A 21,721-nucleotide genomic window follows, 5' to 3' on the forward strand; every position below is an offset into this window, starting at 1 on the left:
TTTAATATCTTTCAACGTCACCGTAGTGAATTTGAACTTCGCCTCTTGTTGTTTTTGCTTAAACTAAAAGATCAACAAGAAAACATTTTGTTTTCAACATAAAATTCGCGGCACATGATTGCCGGGAATCAGGAACTGCCTGGGTCGGCTCGTGCTGGCATGGCCCGAAAAAAAATTGATTGAAGCCAGAACCCGGCCCGGGCCCGAGAAAATGCATACTACCCGGCCTGAGCCCTGGCCGCGAGTGCACCACGCCGGACTATTTAGCAACGCCAGCGCACCCAACTGTTTCAGCGCTCTGCTCTAGAGGTGTGCTGTTTTGTCGTGTGCTGTTTCATCCCCTTGCTCTTCTGTCGTGTGCGCTTTACTCGTTGTGCTCTTCTGTCGCTGTGCTTTTCTGCCGTGTGCGCTTTTAACTCTGTGTCCTTCTGACGCTGTGCTCTTTTGTCGCGTGCTGCTTTGCGCGTGTCCTTTTGACGCCCTGCTGTTATATCGGTGCTTTTGCGCCGCGGGCTCTTTCGTCGCGTGCTGTTCTGTCGGTATACCGTTCGAGGGCAATGCTTTATGATGCGAACTAAAACGCAGTCACGTGTTATTTTTCATATTTCGCGGGCTTTCTTTATCAGTCAGAATAAATTAGTACGCAATAAGCACGTCGGTTAAAATTCCGCAGTCTGATTTCTCTCGTGGGTGCTTACAAGTGGCTCATTGACACTTTAATGTATGGGGCAGTACTTCTCAAGTTTTAAAAGTAATTACTTAGCTAATTAAATATCATTACAAAGAAATTACTGGGGGCTGCTTCCCTGAACTGAAAACATTTTGCATTAGGTTTTCTTTGCGTTATGCCGTTGCTCTTTTTAAATATCTTTGTGCATGATAGCTGGAACACCCTATAGACTGATGCGTTCGATCAACACACAAACTGCTCTCGCGATGTGCAGCATAAATACGCACATCTATGTAGAATGAACAACCTTTTCAACGCGTCGTACTGTGCACGTCGACTGTGTGAATTGTGGTATACAATATTTTTCGTCGTTTTCTGAGTGCTCTGCGGGAGACGAAGAGAGCAGGCAGCCCTTTCACCGGAGGTGTCGCGCCTCCTCGCCCCAGAACGGCCACCGACGAGAACCGCGAGCGCGGCCGCGACATTTACCTCCAGTGAGGCAAAGATGCCTAGCGCGAGGCGCAGAGACTGGCGGAACCGGATGGCGAAAGAGAGAAACGAATCTTAGCGACGACCACAAGAAACGCATGCCTTCCTTCTTTATGGTAATATTTCCCGGTCGACCCAATGACCCCTGCCAAACAAAATCTTCAAAGAGAACTAGGCCTGGCACTAATGCGACGTTCCGAGGTCATTAGGAAGAAGTACACAATACACTAAAAACGCCGTTATTCCGGAAACAGTTTTAAAATACGTAATGAGCAAAGATATCCGTAAATAATTTGCTTACCTGGATGTTTCAAGTGACCGTGAATGACAGCTGAATGCCCACTGTAACAACGCCACCCGGAAAGAAAAGTGGAGTTCGCCGTGTCACCCGAGAATTCCCGGTAGTCAACACTCGATGTCCTCGCAACAACCGCGCGGCACCCCACTCGGGCCAGTCGATGTCAAGTTACTCATCACGTTGTTCCTTCTTCGCCACTCTGTACCGCAAGAAAGCGAGAACTCTGCACAGCACACACCTGAATGGCAGGCATACACGACGCACAAAGTGCCTGCTTCGGTCGATGCCTCCAACGGCTCTAATTCCGTTTTCCCGCCAAAATAGCTGAAGCGAACGCAAACCTTCTATGCCTTCGCGTTAAATAAAAAGATACTGAGGAAGGGTGAGTCACACCCACATGCAGAAACCCGTCGCACGGCACCGCTGGGGATATGTATCCCGGTATGCATATGAGTGATGAAGAGAGGCGCGATCCTGGGGAGGGATTTTCTTCAGCGTGATTTTTTGGGTTCCAACGGATACAATCCTGCATCACGCGTAGAAGAAAGCGAATGTGGCTTTTAGCAACCGCGCCACGCTTAAAAGGCAGAAAACATAGCATATTTTGAGTCACGTGGTGCTGAAAAACAAGTTTGCGACACCAAGCAGCGTTTTTCACTCTTACTATGCGTGGACAATTTTAGGGTGTAGTGTACATGTGGTTCATTACAGTTAACAAGTGTTGTTGATTCGTGTTTTCTTGTGTTTACACGAATCTCCCTATGCAATGCCGTTAAGCTCTTACGGTATATGTACAAAGAAATAAATAAATAAGTGATTTTGACTGAGTGTAGGTTTAACGCGCAGACGCAACGGAGGCGATGGGGCGTGCCGTAGTGGAGGGCTACGGATTCATTTTGACCACCTGAGTACCTTTAACGTGCGCCCAAATCTCTTACGCACGGGCGTTTTTGCTTTTCGCCTGCATTAGAAAAGCGGCCGCCACGGCCGGTAATCGAACGTGTGACCTCGTGCTCAGCAGCGCAACGCCTTAGCCACTGAGCCACATCGGCGGGTAAATAAATAATTAAAAAAAGTCCACCGTCCAGTTCAACAAGTAACGTGTCACTGAGAATATGTTCTAGCATTAATATAACTGCACACGCGGTTATCGCCGGGTAATAGAGCTAGTCATTTTTATTTTGTTATGTGTCCATGTAGCGGTCACTCAGAATGCAAGCATATTGGTCTGATATTTTTTTTATTTCGCAAGTTTGGAAAAAACTCAGTCCAAAAATTCTCTAATGCGCCCTCAAATCATAGGCCAGAGGAGTTTCGCGTTGGGCAAATACTCTCTGCCTCATTCAAATTTTGTTGCCTTCTTTTCCTAGAGTTTGCAGTCATGGAGTAACCTCCTCGTTGCCAAATGCCGTTGTGCGATGCTCTTCTCTGGGCGCTATCTCAGAAATAGGTTCTGTTACGTAGGTTCTAGCATGGTCTTCGCTCTATGCTTTCGGGTTTTGGAGTGGGTCTTTTTGTGGAACTTGTTTTCTTTGGCTTACAGATGCCGTTTAGCGGACCAGCCCTAGCTCTTACTCGTACACACTCACAACTTGGAGTACAAAGGTCCCCATTTGGGTTCTGGGTGGAGCACTGAAAAAAAAGAAATAAAGAGAACACCTTGGTGTTTGCAACTTTCTTCAAGAAAATAGAGTTCTCTTTTCGGATCTCCAATGCACCAAACACTGCTTAGCATTACTAACGCACGTTTACGTAAAAGTTTCAGAACTGCAAACAAGCATTTATATACCACAGCTACATGAACCGTCTCAAACCATCCAGCACAAGAATTACACAGGGAATCCAACAATTGCGCATGGTGAGTTCAAAAGCCTTATAAAGGGAAATAGAGCCATGAAATGAGCCGGTTACGCCGAATAAAATGTCTCACAGGCAACTGCAGAACTTTATTCTCGCCTTATCTCTTGCTGATAATATTGAAGTGCCACAAGTTTCTGCTTTGAAAGCGAACGGTAAAGATCTTCGCTAGAGCAGACTTCCAGGAATAATCATCACACTTTAGCGCGTTTAGTTATGGCTGAACGACTAGTGTGTCGAGTGAATGCGGAAGCGGATCAGGGGAATTCAGAGCAGGCCTGATGCTTCTAGACTGCAAGCAAAAACATTTCTGTGGCTAAGGGCTGCATACCTTGCGAAAGGTTGTAAAAAAGTACGTACAAGCACATTGTGTCGGGTGACGCCTCCTTGCGGCGTCAGTGTTAAGCCACCCATACGTTTAAGATTTGCCACTAGGAAGAACACATTAAATTTCTTTATCTGCTGCTGTAAATAAGGCTGAAATGACCAGGGGCATTTGAAAAAAATATATAAAAATGTAAACCTGGTTTTATAACGCAAGTCCAGCAAAACCATATAGCGCCAAATGTGGTTATATAAAAGCGGTGCAAAGGTAACTCCTAAAATAAGTAAATGTAAGAGGGACATGCATGAAAACATTATTTTGTCGTGCGTATATACCCTTTATATAGCCTATAGCTTTATAGATTAATCTTGAAAACATCGCGATAAATACGGGGTCAAACGAAGCAGAGGAGACGAGAGCTTCAGCCTTTCTGACCGTCATTTTCTTTCTGTTGGTAAGATATTATTTCATTTTATAATACTTTTATTTTAATAAGGACCCCATGGGGGAGTGGGTATTACATAAAGGATGGATGTACAGAAAAAACACACACTTGACGGCATTAGTTTTATGAACACAGGTGACTACGGACATTTGCTTATAAGTTTGATTGACAGGTGGTTGAAACAATGGAGCAGGGAAGATTTTTCCCATCTTTGGCTGCACAGGGAAGAAAATAAGTGGAAAGGTGACAACTCATGTACGATAATGGGGCACTTGAAGTGAATCGCCATTGCGGTGTAAAATGTATGCCGGGGGGAGGATGTAAGGGGCACCGTTTATTGAAGAATAAAAATTTTCCGAAAGAGGGAAAGGGTGGTGATAAGGCGGCGAACCGAGACTGGTGATAATCCGGATTCTGCTTCCAAGATGAAACGCTTACGTTCTACGAGTACAGGGAATGAATAAATCGGGACGCGATTTTGCAACAATTCAAGAATACTACGAGATATGTTTCAGGCGGGTTTTACATGGCGGAAGCATATTCAAGTTTTGATCTGATTAAGGCCTGGGAAGTAAGCAACTTTACATGCGGGGGCGCATGGTGCAGGAGATGTTTTAGGAAGCGAAATGTACCATGCGCAAGCATACCTTAGTAATATGCGCATTCCAAGTAAAGTCGCAAAAAAATGCGACACCTAGATATTTGTAGGATGATTGGGACTGTGCAGTGACGCACGCGATGTAATTTGAAAAACTAAGGATTTTTACGGCAGGAAAATGAAACCAGTTTACATTACGCCCGGTTAAGAGATAGAAGCTATTTATCGCACCCTTTTTGAATGTGGTTAAGGTGTTGCTGGAGGACCAGTTAGTCGTGAGCGTTAGTTACTGTTTGATATATTACGCAGTCATCCGCAAACATGCGGATTTTCATTGACGATTGATTGGTTGTGGGGTTCAACGCGCCCACGCTTCACAGGCGATGAGGCGCGCCGTAACGGAAGGCTTTGAATTAATTTTGACCACTCGGGGACCTTTAACATGCGACAAAATCTCAAACACACGGGCGTTTTTGCTTTCAGCTTCCTCCGAGTCATTTGCCAATTTCATGCTATTTCACGATTTTTTACATCTTGTCCAACAACCCGCACGCATTCAAAATTAGCCAGGATCGATTCGTGATCTAGTCTTTGTTCAAACACACGTCCTTCGACTACAACAGCGAAAAAATAATTTTGAGAGCCTCTCGGAACATAAAAGTCTATGGTTAACGCCGCAAGTTTTTTTCCAGTGATAGAAAATAATTGGAGTAGAATCCTAGTGTCTCCAGGCGCTAGTGTCTTAGACGTACAAGTTGCTTCTGAAAGTTCTGTTCCATCATTTGCTTCATTAGGCCAATCAAACCAGTCTTCAAGGGACTATACCTGGTGTTACATCAAAAATATCGTTTTTCCATGCAACAACTCCTTTGGTACGTTTGAAACGAAGGTGGTGCGCAACTCGAATCCATGGGTTAGCACGACAATAATAACCTTATCAGACAAGCTTCAAAAAGTGAGAAAGCACTGCAAGCGAACCCTTACTGCCTGTAACGCCGATACGTTTTGCACCAGCACTTGGTCCTAAACGGAACTATAACGAAAGAACGAGAATATTATTAGCGGGTTACCCTCAAACACATTGTAGTTTACTCCCCTGGGAAGGTTTGACGCCACTTTTCAATTAAAAAGCTTCGGTACCTAGAAATATGGTTTAAAACGTTGTTAGCAAAAAGGCAGAAATCTCCAATGCTCGTAATTGTTACTTCTGCTCAGTGTTTCCCTGAGGTAACGGTATTGTGACTTATTTTGTTTGTTGTGTTGATGCCCCGCCTATCGATGACGTGTACAAAAGTAAAGAGCAGATATTTTCGCTGCCTCTTATACAGGAGGTAAGTAAGTCACCACGAATTGAACTGATGCCAAATGCTTTCCTGATAAGGTATGCTGAATGGAATTTCAGGTATTTCCTTTTCACAATTAGAAATCAGTCTCGCACCTTGAATTCTTGAGTGACTGGAAATACCCAAAAATTAGATCGACACGAAAAAAAAATCAAATAAATCATTGCCGGCTGCTTATCGGCGAATTTCTGTAGAGAGCACGGGTGTCGACGTTTTTGAGCATATATTCGTCACCACCATCAAGAGCATCATCATCAGCCATCATCATCTCCAGCCATCATCAGGGCTGGAGGGCAAAGAACGCGCCCACCACCTTGCCCGAGAAGTTGAACACCGGGCAGACGAGCACGAGCCGCAGGCCATAACAACTTACAAGGACATCACCAGCCACTACATAGAAGGCAGACGGCGGTACCCTGACCCGCAGAAGTCACTCAGCAGAGCACAGCAAACGATCTATCGCCAAATACAAGCAGGATCCTTCCCGCACCCCTATCTCCAAAGCAGAATGTACTCCGAGACATACGAGAAAGAGTGTAGATTCTGCGGGCAATTGGGCACGCTCCGGCACGTCATCGGAGAGTGCGATTTCAACGAGGCAATCCCCCACCCCTTACCCAACCCTCCATCACCCTTCCCATACCCCTTAACGAGCGATGGGAGACCTTGCTAACCAGCCCCGCCTTGGAAGACCAGCTCGTCCTGATCTCCAGGGGCCAGGCAGCCGCGGAAGCATGGGTCCCTTGAAGAGAGAACCACCCCATCCGGCACGTAGTCGCCGCAATTTTGTGTGGCTAAATAAAAATGTTCTATCTCTCTCTCTCCATTACTCGCTGAGTCGTCCTCAATTCTGGTTGAACCCTTTTAGTAAGTCTCCAAGTTTCTGCTCCGTAAGCGAATACCGGTAAGATGCACCTGCCATACACTTTCTTCTTCAGGGACAATGGTAGGCTCCTATTCATTATCTGAGAATGCCTGCCGAATGCACTCCACCCCATTCTTATCTTGCTAATTTTCTCTGTCTCATGCTAGGGATCCGGGGTTGGAACTTGGCTTAAGTTGATACATTCGCTTACCATTTCCACTGCCTCACCGCGTATCTCAAACCGCTTTGCTTCCCCGACGTTGCGGAGTATTATTTTTCAGTTTTCTGCATAAAAACGATGTTTCTTTCGTTCAACAGGATCGTGATGGTATCAATAATTAGTCCCAGAATTGCCATATCACACCTAATATTATTAAATGTAAAGTAGTGCGGTTCTCACGTTAACGTAACTTACACCCTTTCTCTTACAGTATAAGCAGCTCCCCATTCCTACCAGTGTCGTCTTATAAATACTTCGATGTTAGCTTTATAGCGCACCTTAGCTTGAGGTCTCTTCTCTCGCACGTCTCTTCCATTGTACGTCAATGTACGTCTCTTCTATTATGTTGAATGCTAACCGAATGCTTGTTGTTATTAGGCGACATTTGTTTTTAGCCCACGCTTGAGATAAAATGCTATTGTATAAGTCACTCTTTCCCTCGAAATGCGAATACGCGTCACCACTATGGGATATATGCAATAAATCACTAGTAAAGGCGATAGAAGCAATCCAAAACCGAGCATCCCGTTTTATACTTCACGATTACGGCCATTTATGAAGCGTAACGCGAATAAAAACGACTATACCACTCGAACCACTGTCACATTGCGCAGAAAGATATCGCGCACGTGCCTTTTCTTTGAAATCTCTAAATTTATTGCCAGCCATAAAAATGCTGTTAACTCAACCCCACTCGTGTTTCATTGCTCATATATTATTCTTGCAAAGTTGGTATTCCTAAATGCCGCAGTGTATCATTGATTGATTGATTGAATGAAGGCTTTAACGCGCCGACGCAACGCAGGCGATGAGGCGCGCCGTAGTGGAGGGCTCCGGATTAATTTTGACCACCTGGGGATCTTTACCGTGCGCCGAAATCTCGTACACACGGGCGTTTTTGCTTTTCGCCTCCATCAGAAAAGCGGCCGCCGCGGCCGGGAATCGAACCCGCGACCTCGTGCTCAGCAGCGCAACGCCTTAGCCACTGAGCCACCGCGGCGGGTCGCAGTGTATCATATTCAAATTCGTTTATTTCTAGAACTACATCGGAGTCAATCGCTTGCCGCCAGCTCTAATGGTTACTAACATCATTGACCAGTTCAAGAAAAAAGTGTGTGATTACTTCACATTAGTCTAGTTGTGAACTTTTTTACAAAAATGTTTGTTTTCCTTCCACTGTGTTATTTTCAATGACATGCAATTATCACTATTAGTTTTGTATGCAAGAGGTAATACCTGTGTTTATTTGTGATAAGCCTCTGTAAATATCTGGTCACTCCTGCATACTTATTGGTTTAGTGTTTGTGTACATTGTTTCATATCTATACAATGTATGTGCAGTTTGAACATCCTGATGTTACGCTCCCTCTGAGCCATGAGGGTACCTAAAATAAAAAATAAATAAATTAATAAATAATAAATAAATAAATAAATTGTCGCTACTGGAGTTTATCTGAGAATATAAATAAATAAATAAATAAATAAATAAATAAATAAATAAATAAATAAATAAATAAATAAATAAATAAATAAATTGTAGCAAGGCTAATGAGCAGCTTTTGTAATGCCATCATCTCATCGGGGTATGCGCCACATCAAGAAAGAGTGCTATGCCATCGTGGCCAATCTATGCGCGATAGTACGCGCGCACGCTGGTAGGAGTGGAAGAAAAAGTACGGCAGAAGGTGCTCGGCACGCGAGTTCGGCCATTCTCTGTACGCTTGTACCTGCGCTCGCCTTGCTTTTTGACCGTAGTCCCGTTTATTGCGTGGATGTAACGCATGTGAAGTGCGTTAGCTACACGGTGATTGCCATTAATGAACGCAAGCTACACCCAGCGTAGGCATAGAGGGCCTACCGCCAACATTTTCCTGCGAAGCAACAAGACTCATCGCAACCGGCAAGCACAGTAACTGAATTACGGGATAACACCAAGAACAGCCTCAAGACATGTATGCTATCTGCTGCCCACAACCGGATCAAAAAAGTTATTCTCTATAGTATAAATAGGTCTCAATGAGTACAAAAACTTTTATGTCTATAGCTATCAGGGTTCACTAGTTTTGGCAGCAAAAACATCGCTAATGGCACTCATGAAAGGTTTGGGGGGTACAGACCAATATCATGGCACGAAGCTTGAGGCAATAATTGGGTATGTGAGTATTTTCAGACATTCTAAGCAGGGTACTTACAACTTCATAACATGGAATTCTAATCTCAGTGGAAGATACCATAAGTATATCCCTGTAAAACACAAAGCAAGTGTAAATTACGAAAGGTGCAAAATTTATTGTTGTTAAAATTAACCTATTTTAAAACTATGGCCGCGTTCCGTTCGCTTACAGAAATGTAAGGGTTTCCTACTGTCGCTTTAAAGAGCGCCTTGATACAAAAGGTGTGGGATCTCACGCTGACACGAAAACTTGAATGTAGCAAAGCTGTACTCATCCCTCGCGATCATCACAAAGCATTTCAACCAGAATTCTAGCAGATTTTAGGTTGATTCAAATCTAGGTCGACCGCTATATTGCACGTCTATGAATATCAAAAAAGAGAGAACACACGAGTGCATTCAGCAACCAAAATATACTGGCCACTTGAAAAAAAGCTCCTCCTCGCTAGTACATTTACAAGTCCTACTTCTGACGTCACAGCTGTTCCTGCACCACAGCACCTCGGAGTGTAGAGTGAGCCCAGTAAGAGCTGCAAAAACAAAAAAGCTCACACTAACGGCTAAGACTTGAAGGTAGCGAAGCTGCACGCAACATTCACGACCGAAACAAAGAATAAAGCCCATGATTTCAGCCGATTTGCTTCATCTTCGCGGTTGCAACGATTTTTAGTGCGTAATTGTTGCTGTAAGTGTAACTTATTTCATTTTTTCGGAAGTTATAATCATTGGAAATCACCTTGGAGGGGCGTACGCTATATTTCTCGTTCCGAGAAGAGGCAAGGTAAATGTAACTGGTAGGAACTCTTCGGGCAAGAAGCAGTTCAGAACCTATTGCTAGCGACATCTACATGGGGAGTTATAGAAGTTGCGATTGAAGCGCGATTAGGTGAGGAGGGAAAAAACACAAATAACAAAAACAAATTTATTTAAACATAAAACAATACATTTTTATGAACAACTTTTAATTGTGAACCACATTTATGTAGGCATAGTTTGGAAGTAATTTATGAAAATGTTATTCATTTATAAAAACCTTTTCTGTAGCGCCCTCTGAAGAATGGCACATGCCATTGCTCTGTGGCAATGTTTATGATGCAGTCCTGGTATTGTTAGGGTAGGCGCGCTTAAAGTTCTTATTTGAAGAAACGCCTCACACTTGTTTTGGTGTCGGGCAGTTAATTCGTGTTTCCTTTATATATTATGTGAACTTAATTTTTGCGCTGCCTGTAGTTGCGAGATGCGTTCTATCGCGGGACAACATGTTTAGTACCCTACCCGAAGGGAACAGGGTCCTACTGGGCGATGCTGCCAACGGTTGGCGCAGAGCATTTGCCTCGGAACCCACGGAAACGATGTGCTGTTCAAGGTTGCAACAGCAACTCCCATACGCCTGGCGTTTCACTGCTCCGCATTTTTCTCATTTCCACAAGGTAAGGCAAACCTATAGCGCTGTTAATACGTGCACGGGGGCTATGTAAAGGGACGTCGTTGTGTTCTGAAAAAAAAAAGGTGTAAAGTTTTATGTATAGGACAGTTGTCTCTTGATTTCCCCCCCAGATTTGGCCGGAGCAGGTGGTGCGAAATACTCTAGGTGTTCTCAGAGTATTCCAATAGCAGAATTATGGTGCGCCTTTCGGTGAAATGATTCGCTTTAATTGTCGATGTCAGTGCATTTTATATTGCATTTTGACGCTCTTATTGAACGTTAATTGCTTCCCGCGCTTGCCTGCGCTAGCAGTCTTTCCTTCGCAGTACTGTGTCATGCTGCTCTGTGCTGCGCTGCTGGCATATCTTCCTGCTATGTGTTTTTACTTATTGACGTCGCTTTCGTTTGCATTGATCCATTTTTTTCTCTTTTTACTTATCGGTTGCGACGCTTTCCTAAACAATGCAGCCAAGAAATTGCAGGCGTGAATCCTGGGTGAAGTTCTGCAGAAACCCATTTCTACTTGATAAGAAGCCGGGACAGCTGCGGTGAAGAATCGTGTGCTTGCCGGACTTTCATAAATCGGCATTCCTGCGGCCAAGGTTTCTGCGTGAAGATGCAGTGCTACCATATTTCCTGTTATCTGTTTTTTTTTTGCGCATACACAAAATCATATTGCATGTAGTGCCCACGAACATTTTCTACCTATTTCTATACGTCCTGATCTAAAACAGTGTAGTAAAGTTGTTTTATATTTATCCTGGAGTAAAATGGAGATGTCTTTGTTATGGCAGTACTATGCATTATTTATCCTCTTAGTGCTGAAGTGCACAAACCGCGCAAGCTATATATAACCGTGATGCCAATTTAAGGCACGCACGCAACCTGCGCTTGTGCAACGCAATTAAACTACCAAGCAGCGCCGTAGGCAGAAATTTTTATTAAGAACACGGCATGTTCTTGATGTGAAGAAGGTGCCGGGCAACAGGAGAGTGTTGTCGAGTGTCATTTTGTGATCTTTTGCATGGCAGAAAAAAAATTAGGGGGTAAGGAAGTGGCGGGGGACCGTACGTGCCCAGTTCCCGGCTTGCCACCCAATGCAATAAAGGTCAACAATTGCTTTCTTTTTTTGCCGCAGTAGAAGACATGAATACAGAAGAAAGTTTCAGAGAAAATGCAAGATGTTTTAACAACACCGAGACGAATCATACGACCGTATGCTTAAATACGTTTCTCTAGTCACGAGTCTGTACTTCACTTGAAGCACACTCACTAAAGGCTCGCAAACTTGCGTCAGATGGCAATGACATCAGCCCCGAGCGATCCGGGGAATGCTAAAGCTATATTGAAGTGACATTTTTGCGCTAGTGCCACCAAAGTTACATCACGTCTTCACTGAATCTTGCATCTAATCCGGCTTAGTTTTTGCTCCACAGGAAATGTCCCCTCCTTACACAGATGGCGCTAAGCCCCATGAGTAGCTTAAGAGACGCCATTTTCTGAATGCATGGTCTTCTATGGAAGCTTCGTTACCAGATAAATTTACTTTGGAAGTGGTGCACGAATATGACGAACGCTGGTGTTTTCTTTTTTGTTTGCCCAAACTTGGCCAATCTCCATTGACAAGCGGGCGCCGGGGCTGCGGTGTGGTGGCGACGAGGCACGCATACACAAGCGCTAAGCATTTTCTTCATTTTTATAACTGCCGGGTGGTCGCCCAGGGGAATGTGCGCTCGGCAATTTCTTGGTATTTTTAACTGCGGCAAAAAAAATTGCTTCGTTGATAAAATGCCATCATCGGCAATCCACAATGTAAACTGCTCTAAACCCGCTTGTCTGGTCACCATTGCGTAACGCAAAACAAACTTTTCAGTTTGGGTTACGTCACCATACATTATGTAAAAATGAAAAAATGCACGCCCGCAGGTTTAACGGCAGTCACACAAGTGTAGTAGTGTTGTCAAGTCCACAAATACACGAATGCATCAACGAGGACTGAAAGGAGGTTGTTTAAGGTGCTGTAGCAGGTTACGTTTGTCTTACAGCAAGCTTATCCGTGCATTAGAAAAAACGGCCAAACGCGAGTGCATTTATTTATTTGTAATATATCTTTAGCCGCCGAGCTATTCTCTTTTGCTACAAGTTGAACAAAAAAGAAAACTGAAGATGAGCTTTCATGAAAGTATTTCCTAATAGTTATTATAAAATTAATATTTTATTTATTATAAAATGTTGTTAGAAATATATATTAGCTCTTCCTACGGCTCCAACATTTGGAAATTTTTTAGCGATATCCTTCTAGGTTTTCCAGATTCGCCGAAGTTCGTAATACCATATTTGTAACCGACAAGATGGCAATTCTGTGCAAATAAATACATCTGTGTCACAGGGTCCGTGTCGTAAGGCAAACGCGAAATACTCGCAGTCGGTTTCCATAAATTTCCCAACAAAATCACAAACTTATACGGCATTACTGCATGTTTAAAGACACTTCGAGGGCTTCTTAGGAGCAATATATGTGCACTCTAGCTGTGCTGCTGAAGCGTGCATGATGAAACTTTGCCTATAGGCGGCTCTTTCGCCCGAACAGCTTAGATCAGCCCCAGCAGCTTAGAAAGTCCTATGGAGGAACAGGTTTTCAGAAGTTGTGTTTTGTTCTAAGGTGTTCTAATTATAATTTTACGTAGAATTTCTTTACTCTAAAAACCGTATAAATGCGAAATGTACGGATAAGGTTCTGGTGTCTTGGGGCTCCATCCTATGTGTCATGACGTCATTTCGACAAGCATAGTTTCACCGCAGCACCGACACGCCAAGTGTATAAATGTTGTGAATAAAGTTACTGTGATGAGGCTTCATTTTTGGAGTTTTCACATAAAGTACACGAGCATACGTTTTGCGGCTTTCTTTGTGAACGAAGGTTTTGCTAAAATATCTTTTTGTACTCGGGAAAGTGGTTCCGTTCTTGAACGGATAATACTCATGGGAGCAAATGTATGCCCTGAAAACAGTGTATGAAAACTGCAAACTTGAAGAAACGCTCAGCAAGGTGACATGCACATTCAATAATCAGCCAGTCGAGTTCTGCATTATTTGCTTTGCAACCATTTATCGCGATCGGATTTTCCTTCCGAAGACACTGATAAGGTAGGGAACGTTGTGGAATATTATACATCAGTGTGCCCTATAGACACAAGTAAAGCACCATTGCCCAATGAAACAAGGCTGCCGGGAGGCCGCACAATACAAACACAAGAGCCGTAACATGGGTGGAAGGGCAGTTCTAGCCACCGCGGTGGGGCTATGGGCTTTTATAAATATTTAAAGATAAATATGAGGCTTTCTTGCGGAACAACCCACACTAAAGTGATCTATGTTGTTATATTTTAAAGGGGTTCTCAATCCAATGTAAAATCTCATATTCAGCTCATATGCGATTTCAGCCAAACCATACTGATAACATGAGGAAGGATGCGTAGGTTGTGTTTGTAAGTCATCGGAGTTAACACAGTCCTGGCGAAAAAGTCGACAGGCCATTAATTTGCTCACAAAGAAGTTCCCTAGTACGTTGAACGGAAATGTTGTACCAGAAGCATTTTCTAGAGGTCGCATAATGGAATTCTATTCCAAATCCCCGCTAGACATCGTACATCAAACTCGTAGTTCAGGCGTTTGAGTTTTTAGCGTGTGGCACCCACTAGCCGCTGTTTGGTAGTACGGATGCGAGCCGGCGACATCCTGTACAAGTGTAACGTATTTTTTGACGTCAGAGTTGTCGTCATGGACGGCTAAGTGTAGCATGACCCTTTGTCAAGGGTCATTGGCGGCTGTGTTCTATAGGATAGCTGGAATGCGCAGTTTTCTGGATAGTTGCCCGATGCGCTACTATGCATAAGAAACAATATAATTGCACCACTTATTAACTTCGCGGAGCATTGTCCGAGAATCCGCGAGGTGTTTTGCCGGAAGGTTTGTTTTGTGTGTTTGTTTATGGGTGGTGCTCCAGCGTATGTCATGAGTGCTAGAATGAAAGCCTTTCCTTTCTTTTTATTAGCGCCTAATCTCATTGTGAAACTAGACGTACGATGATCAGGACAACTTTTTGTGTGCAGTTGTTTTTTTTTTACTGGGGAAGTTTTTGGTACCGAAAATCTATTTTGCAGATACAGAAGTTCATCAATTTTAATTTGGTGACATTGGAAAATGTACCAGGAGTACATCACGATATCTATAGAATTTTTTGATAATGTGGCGATCAGCTTCGAAAATGGACGAAAATATACTCTAACGTATACTATTGGGCCTTCGGATGTATTGGCACACCAGCAATTTAAGGCGATACTAGTAGCACATTGCCTTAATTTTTTTAATGTTTGTGCTGTGATTAGGTGTCCAGAAGACAACTCGTCGTCCCACGTTACCTTCAGTTTGTCGGCAGGCTTGTGTGGAATAAATTTTCCTTGCAAAAGACGCAATGTTTAAAGCAGATGGCATGTGCTTTGAGCTTGAAAGACTTTGGTGTGACATTGTTGTGTTGTGGTCAGTAGATTATATATGCTAGTCAGTCCGACCATGGTGTTGCGCCAGTTTGTCGGTCCCCGCCATGAAGCTCAAAAGCGCGAGGCGTTTTTCAGAGGCGGAAGATGGTAGTCTAGTGCGTGATTGCCCCTTTAAGCCATCGTCCAAATGTTTGAACCTGCTTGTTTTGACAATAATTGTCTTCCTCTGCGTGTTCATACAAGATGTGCTAATTTATGCCCAACAGATGTGTCATGGAGGCTGCTGGGGCGGCAGCAATACCAGACGGTGTCGCTTTGAACTCTCACGCTCCATCTTGCATTGAAAACTTCATCTTTAAAAGTTCTGTATTGTTCACTTCAGGTATATACCCTTTCTAAGGCCATATAAAAAGAAATACTTTGCATGGCAGAGGTGCTGGATGCCGTGATCGACCTGTGGTAGTGAGTACGGGTCTGTCTTGTAATTACGGTCGGCGGTCGAGAGACAATTTAAAACCACAATTTGATATCTTTAAGAAAAGCGGCCAAATTCTATCTCCGAGTTTTTACTCCGGTGAACCCGCCTTACAAGGAACCGCTTCTTACTCCTCCTTGCCTTCACCGATGCCTCTTTCACAAGTTTTATAGCTATTACCACTGCCAATGCCTCTTTCTGTAGTTTAGCAATCAGCTGATAACGACGCTGAAGCCAGTATTACCAGTTGCGTTTTCAACTAAGATTTCGAGCGACGCCTGTTTTTACTTGAAGGAAGGAGAGCGGGAATTGTCGGCGTGCAAGCAAGCGCCAGAAGGTGAGAAAACAATGGAACGCCACCGCCGCAAAACGTACGGCCGGCCCTATTGCCGCCTTTATTACCACGTCGCCGAGTGGCTCATAGTCCCTCCCAAATAAAGAGCATGTTTCCTGCAATCAATGTCGACATGAGTCAATAATTTGTGTTCAGCTTATATGGCTTTCAGAGTTACTTCTTTGCCGGATACACATCTAAGCACTCGCACACTATCAGGTGAAAAATAAATGAACTTTCGCAACTTACTTTGTTTTTATAGTGATAAAGTGGAATGGCACAGAAAGAGCGGGATAGGTTCGCGGGGCAGAGAAGAAAGGCAGGGCAGAGGTGGAAGAAGACTATCGTCTTTTGACGGCATTTGCAGATATACTGCAAATTTGGTGTATTGTCATAGTCACGTCAGAGCTAAAAAGCAATGGCTGAAAGTTCGTCCTGCTAATAATATTTATATTATATTTAATTATGTTTGACGCATTACATGACAGCTTTGCGCCTCTAATAATTTTACTCGTGAATGGCGACCATAAGGGTGCTGTTTTTCACTGGACATTTCGACCATTCGTAACCGTTATTTTGTTTTGTTATTTCGTGTAGATGCAAGTTCAGGAAAGGAACCCTGCGACAATCACTAAATTTATTTTAAACTTTGTGCTGTGCCCTTAGTACTCTTTCTCTTGTGTTTAATTTTTGAGGGCGAACCTTTTTCCCTAGTGAAACATTCCGCACATGCGCGTGTATATGGAAATATAGGAATGATGAATTCACATGGGGTATGACCAACTCATACGAAAGACACATTCTCGCACTAAAAATAAACGATTGTTCAAATTCCATTGCATTTACTCTAAAGGCACCTACGGGCCCTAAGTAGAAGTGGCGGAATTATAATGTACAAAACCGAAACAATACCGGGAATACAAAGGCCAACGTAATCATGATAAAATAAATGGCGGCTCAGTACGGGTGCACACAAAGGGGGGACTAGTTATCCAACACCAACATGCCAATGCACAAAATAGAAAATGGCGGAAACATTCAAAAACGATTTATACCATTTGCGCACTGCATAATAATTGTACCGGTTTGAGGAATGACTTCTAGAATGGTAGTGACGAACGCCCCTGGGAACTGGTTCGATTCACGAATAACAAGAGTGGCTAGAATACAATAACTTACTACTCGCGATTTGTAACTCTACAGACAATGCTTGATGTAGACGTAAAAACGCGATTAGCGGGTGTTATGCGTGATAAAGAGAAAGACGAATGGTTTTCGTACTGAAGAAAAACTGATGACTATGAAGCCAGCGTTGTTGTAGAGGTGGTACGTTTGGCATTCTTTTGTTTCATTTCTTTATTTCATGGTGTTTGTGAGGAGTCCCTGAGAATGAATCGAGAAGCTACATTTTGAAGTCGGGTCGAGTGTGCTTCCAAGGTGCGAGTGATGGGGGTTCTAGATTACTGCTGCATGTTCTACCTTTGATGGAACTCGTGGTTGGCTGTACAGAAGCTTTGTGTACGTGTTAGCTGAATGCAGGTTGTGCAAAATGAATCGGACGGACCTAAATGTTTTGCTGAATATTTTATCGATATGAATATTCCACGTCAGATCAGACTCACAGGTCTTGCGGGCACACAAGTATTTCATCACAGTTACGGTTTCCGTTCGCACACTCTTGCGAAAACAGTGACGGGGCTCTGAAAAGCAAGTTTTAGTCAATGTTGTCGTGTTAGTTTTTGGACACATTCGGTATATTTCGCTACTGGACACCATTGTTTCAGTAGATTAGAGTGTGCTTGAGAAAATAAGGAATATTCGGGGTTTGTAATTTGTCTAGCAATAACTGTCGAGACACAGCCCGCATGCGCGAAGCGTCGGCGCAAGCCAGAAGGGAATCGTACACCCGCGCTGAACGTTACGAACGATAGCCCCCCCGTTTATTCCGATGGCTGATAATATACACTGTCACACATCACGTGACATACAGCTTGGCGGACGCAGCTTGCGCCCGCTATCTGTTGTGGCGGAACACATCGAACACCGGCGGGTGATAACAGCACATCCCCCTTTCAAAGACAACAGCTACACATCCCCGTGCACCATCGAGGTAAAGAATATACATTATACAAACAAAAACAATTCCACCAAAACAACAACTCCGCAGAGATCTACTCATCAATACCTAGCCTTATGGGCTTCTTCACCACTCTACAGTATCTCGTTACTGTGCGTGCAGAGTCACCATGGGCCACATCGCCAGTTCGAGGCACCGCGTCTGTTGCATTTAAGTCGCCTGTGCTACCATCCAATTGGGCAGTACTCACCTGCGCGGAAATGTCCGCGTTTCCCCTTTCATTTGGACGACGGTTAAGCGACCCCCGGTTACTGTGAAGATCCGTGCCGTTGACCAACTGTGCAACGCCCGGCTGCTCTTCATTCTCTGGAAACTCAAAGGTTTCTGTGCTTGCACGTCCTCTCGGTAGGCGGTTAAGCCTTCTCCTGTTCCTGCGGAGGTCAACCCCGTCGTCTGTCCGCACCACGTATGAACGGGGTTGCGGCGTTGGTGCAGGGACTGTGGCCTTGCGTTTCAAGTCGGTCATCCACACCCGGTCCCCTACTTCCAACTTAGGAAGTGGCCTGGCGCGGTGGCGCTGGTTGTAATAACAGCACTGCCGCCTCCTGACCTCTGGATCAGTGGCCACTGCTACTGTCGGGCTGCTTTGTCCTGGGTTTCGGAGGCGGGGTAGCATTGGGACTCTTGTCTTGAGTCGCCTACCCATAAGTATTTCCGCAGGACTCACTCCAAGTACTCCGGGAGTTGCCCTCTAAGCCAAAAGTGCGAGGTAAGGGTCCTTGGACTTTAAAATGAGGTGCTTAATCGTCTTAACCATTCGTTCAACTTCCCCGTTGCCCTGCGGGTGCCTCGGACTGACGGTGACATGGCGGAACCCATAAGCCCTAGCGAACTGTTCAAAGCCAGTCGCTACAAACTGAGGACCGTTATCGGTAACCACGCACTCAGGGATTCTGTGCCGTGCAAAAATGCTTTTCAGTCTTTCAATTACCACGCCAGATTGTGTGGAAGGAAGAATAGCAACCTCCGGGTAGCGCGAAAGGTAATCAACCACGACAAGGTAGGCCTGACCTTTGATCACGCATAAGTCCACCCCAACCCTCTCCTAAGGGAATGAAGGGGTCGCAGTCGCTATCATGGGCTCAGTTCGTTGCGGCGCATGTTGTGCACAAACATCACTCTGGTTCACGAACTGGGCCAGTTCGGTGCTTAATCGAGGCCACCAAACTGAACTTTTAGCTACGCTGCGACATCGACCGATGCCCTGATGCCCATCATGCAGTTTGCGCAGCACTTCTTCCCTTAAAGGTTGCGGGATTACCAGCCTCGTTCCTTTCAACAAGAGACCATCAATTATGTTGAGGCACGCTCGATCTTGCCAGTATGGAATCAGGAACGAAGGAACGGTGGGTTTTCTAGGCCAACCGGTTTGGCACAGCCTGTGCAACCATTTACAGATGTCGTCTTTCATTTGACACTCTTTCACTCTGACCAAAAAATTGTCCCCCGTTTCCAAACCCAGCAAACACGCCTTACAATACGCCGTGACGTCTGATACACTCGACGTTTTTTCGCCATCGCCGAGTGCCACCGGTGACCGTGATAGTGTGTCGGCTGTGATAAGCGATTTACCCGGCACGTACTGCACACTGAACAGATATCGCATCAGGCGCAGCCGGAATCGTTGAATTCGCGGCGGCATGTCGTCTATGGCCATCTGGCCCAATAGAGACACCAAAGGCTTGTGATCCGTTTCAAAGACGACATTGAGGCCACGTATGTACTCGTCAAATTTTTCGGCAGCCCATGTCAGTGCCAGCGCTTCTTTTTCTATCTGAGAGTATCGTCGCTCGGTGTTTGTAAGGGAGCGAGACGCGAAAGCTATTGGCCTACAGGGACCCGTTTTCTTCGTTTGAAAAAGAACCGCTCCCAATCCGAAAGAGGATGCGTCCGCCGACAGAACTGTTGGAAGCGTTGCGGCATACATGGCCATACACTTCGCCGAACAAATTAGCTCTTTCAGGTCATTTAGGGATTTTTCTTGGTCGCACAGCCATACCCACTGACTATCTTTGCGTAAAAGAGCACGCATCGGGGCCGTAATGTGTGCCAAATGAGGAAGAAGGCGTCCCAAGTGATTGGCCATGCCGAGTAAGCTTCTTACTTCGGGGACACTTTTCGGTGCGCTGAGATTCTTGATAGCACTGACCTTAGCCGGATCAGGCTCCATTCCGTTCCCCTTCAAAATATGTCTAAGAAATCGCACTTCATTAACACCAAACACGCATTTTTTTGTTCAGGGTCACGTTGGAACTAGCTAAGCGCGACAGAACCTGAGCTAAACGTTCATCATGCTGGGCTTTCGTTTCGCCGAACACTGAGACATCATCCATGACGTTGACAACGCCTGGCAGGCCACATAGAATTTCAGACATTCTTTTCTGAAAATATTCAGGAGCGGACATTATTCCGAATGAAAGTCTGCCGGGCGCGCAGATCTCGGGTGGGCGTTGCCGTCGCAGTAGAAGCACCGTCCCTGGTTTTGTTGCGGTCGTTTCTGGTGCATCACGGCGTCCACACTTGTGCATTGTTCCTGAAGTTCCGGTGGACTACCGGAGTGAACACCTTCCGGCCGGAGACACTGCTGCTGCTGTCGCAAGGTTTCCTTGAGACGAGCCTTGGCCAGCGCCGATGCCAATGTCAGCTGCGGGTCCATCTGTAGGGCCTAGGACAGTTGCACGTCATGAAGACCGACGACGAACTTGTCCCGGATGAGCCTTTTCTTCATATCTCCGAAATCGCAACAGTCCGCAAGAACGTGAAGTGCCATCGCGAACTGGTCCACCGATTTATTATGCTGTTGCTGACGTCTGTGAAAACAGGCGCTTTCATAAACAATGTTGCGCTCTTTGATGAAGTGACTGTCGAACTTCTGCTTCACTACGTCGTAACTTCTTGCTTCTTCTTCAGTCAGCCCAAACGTAGAGAAGAGTTCGCGTGCTTGGCGCCCTATTGTATAAAGTAGGGTGCGCACCTGGGCTTCTCCGGAGCATTTGTTGAGGGCTGTGGCAAAGCGGTAGTCATCGAAGCGGTCGATCCACCCCGACCACTCTGTCGTTTTCTCAAAGTCCAGCGGTGGCGGCTGCTGAAGGGCCGGGATCACCGTCGCAGGCTTGTTTTGCATTTCTTGGGAATGCTGCTATATCCGGCCTACGAGAGATAGTTGACTACCGCCCACTTCTGACACCACGTCGAGACACAGCCCGCATGCGCGAAGCGTCGGCGCAAGCCAGAAGGGAATCGTACAGCCGCGCTGAAGGTTACGAACAAAAGACCCCCCCCCCCGTTTATTCCGATGGCTGATAATATACACTCTCACACATCACGCGACAAACAGCTTGGCGGACGCAGCTTGCGCCCGCTATCTGCTGTGGCGGAACACATCGAACACCGGCGGGTGATAACAGCACAATAACGCTGTCATCCGCAAATAGTCGAGTAGTAAACACATAATACTGTTCAAGTAATTTATATACACTATAAGATAGGATCCAGGACAGACCTGTGCGGGTTTGCGGAAGTTGACAAACTGAGAGTAATGGTCGTTACTGTTTATTGAATGACACA

At 45.1% G+C, this 21,721-nt stretch overlaps 1 long non-coding RNA gene across 1 annotated transcript in view; it reads right to left on the reverse strand.

Annotated features, from left to right (window-relative positions):
- Window positions 1–2,687: 2,687 nt before the first annotated feature.
- The window catches only part of LOC144165077 (uncharacterized), a 46,966-nt gene continuing 27,932 nt past the window's right edge, over window positions 2,688–21,721 (reverse strand). The window contains exons 2-3 of the long non-coding RNA XR_013321338.1: window positions 9,303–9,354; window positions 2,688–3,089 (exon numbers count right to left, since the gene is read on the reverse strand). This is a non-coding gene — a long non-coding RNA (uncharacterized LOC144165077). The remainder of the gene's footprint in view (window positions 3,090–9,302; window positions 9,355–21,721) is intronic.

This window comes from Haemaphysalis longicornis, unplaced genomic scaffold (genome assembly GCF_048455015.1).
Source record: "Haemaphysalis longicornis isolate Haplotype H1 unplaced genomic scaffold, Haemaphysalis longicornis Haplotype H1 scaffold_14, whole genome shotgun sequence".
Taxonomy (NCBI): domain Eukaryota; kingdom Metazoa; phylum Arthropoda; class Arachnida; order Ixodida; family Ixodidae; genus Haemaphysalis; species Haemaphysalis longicornis.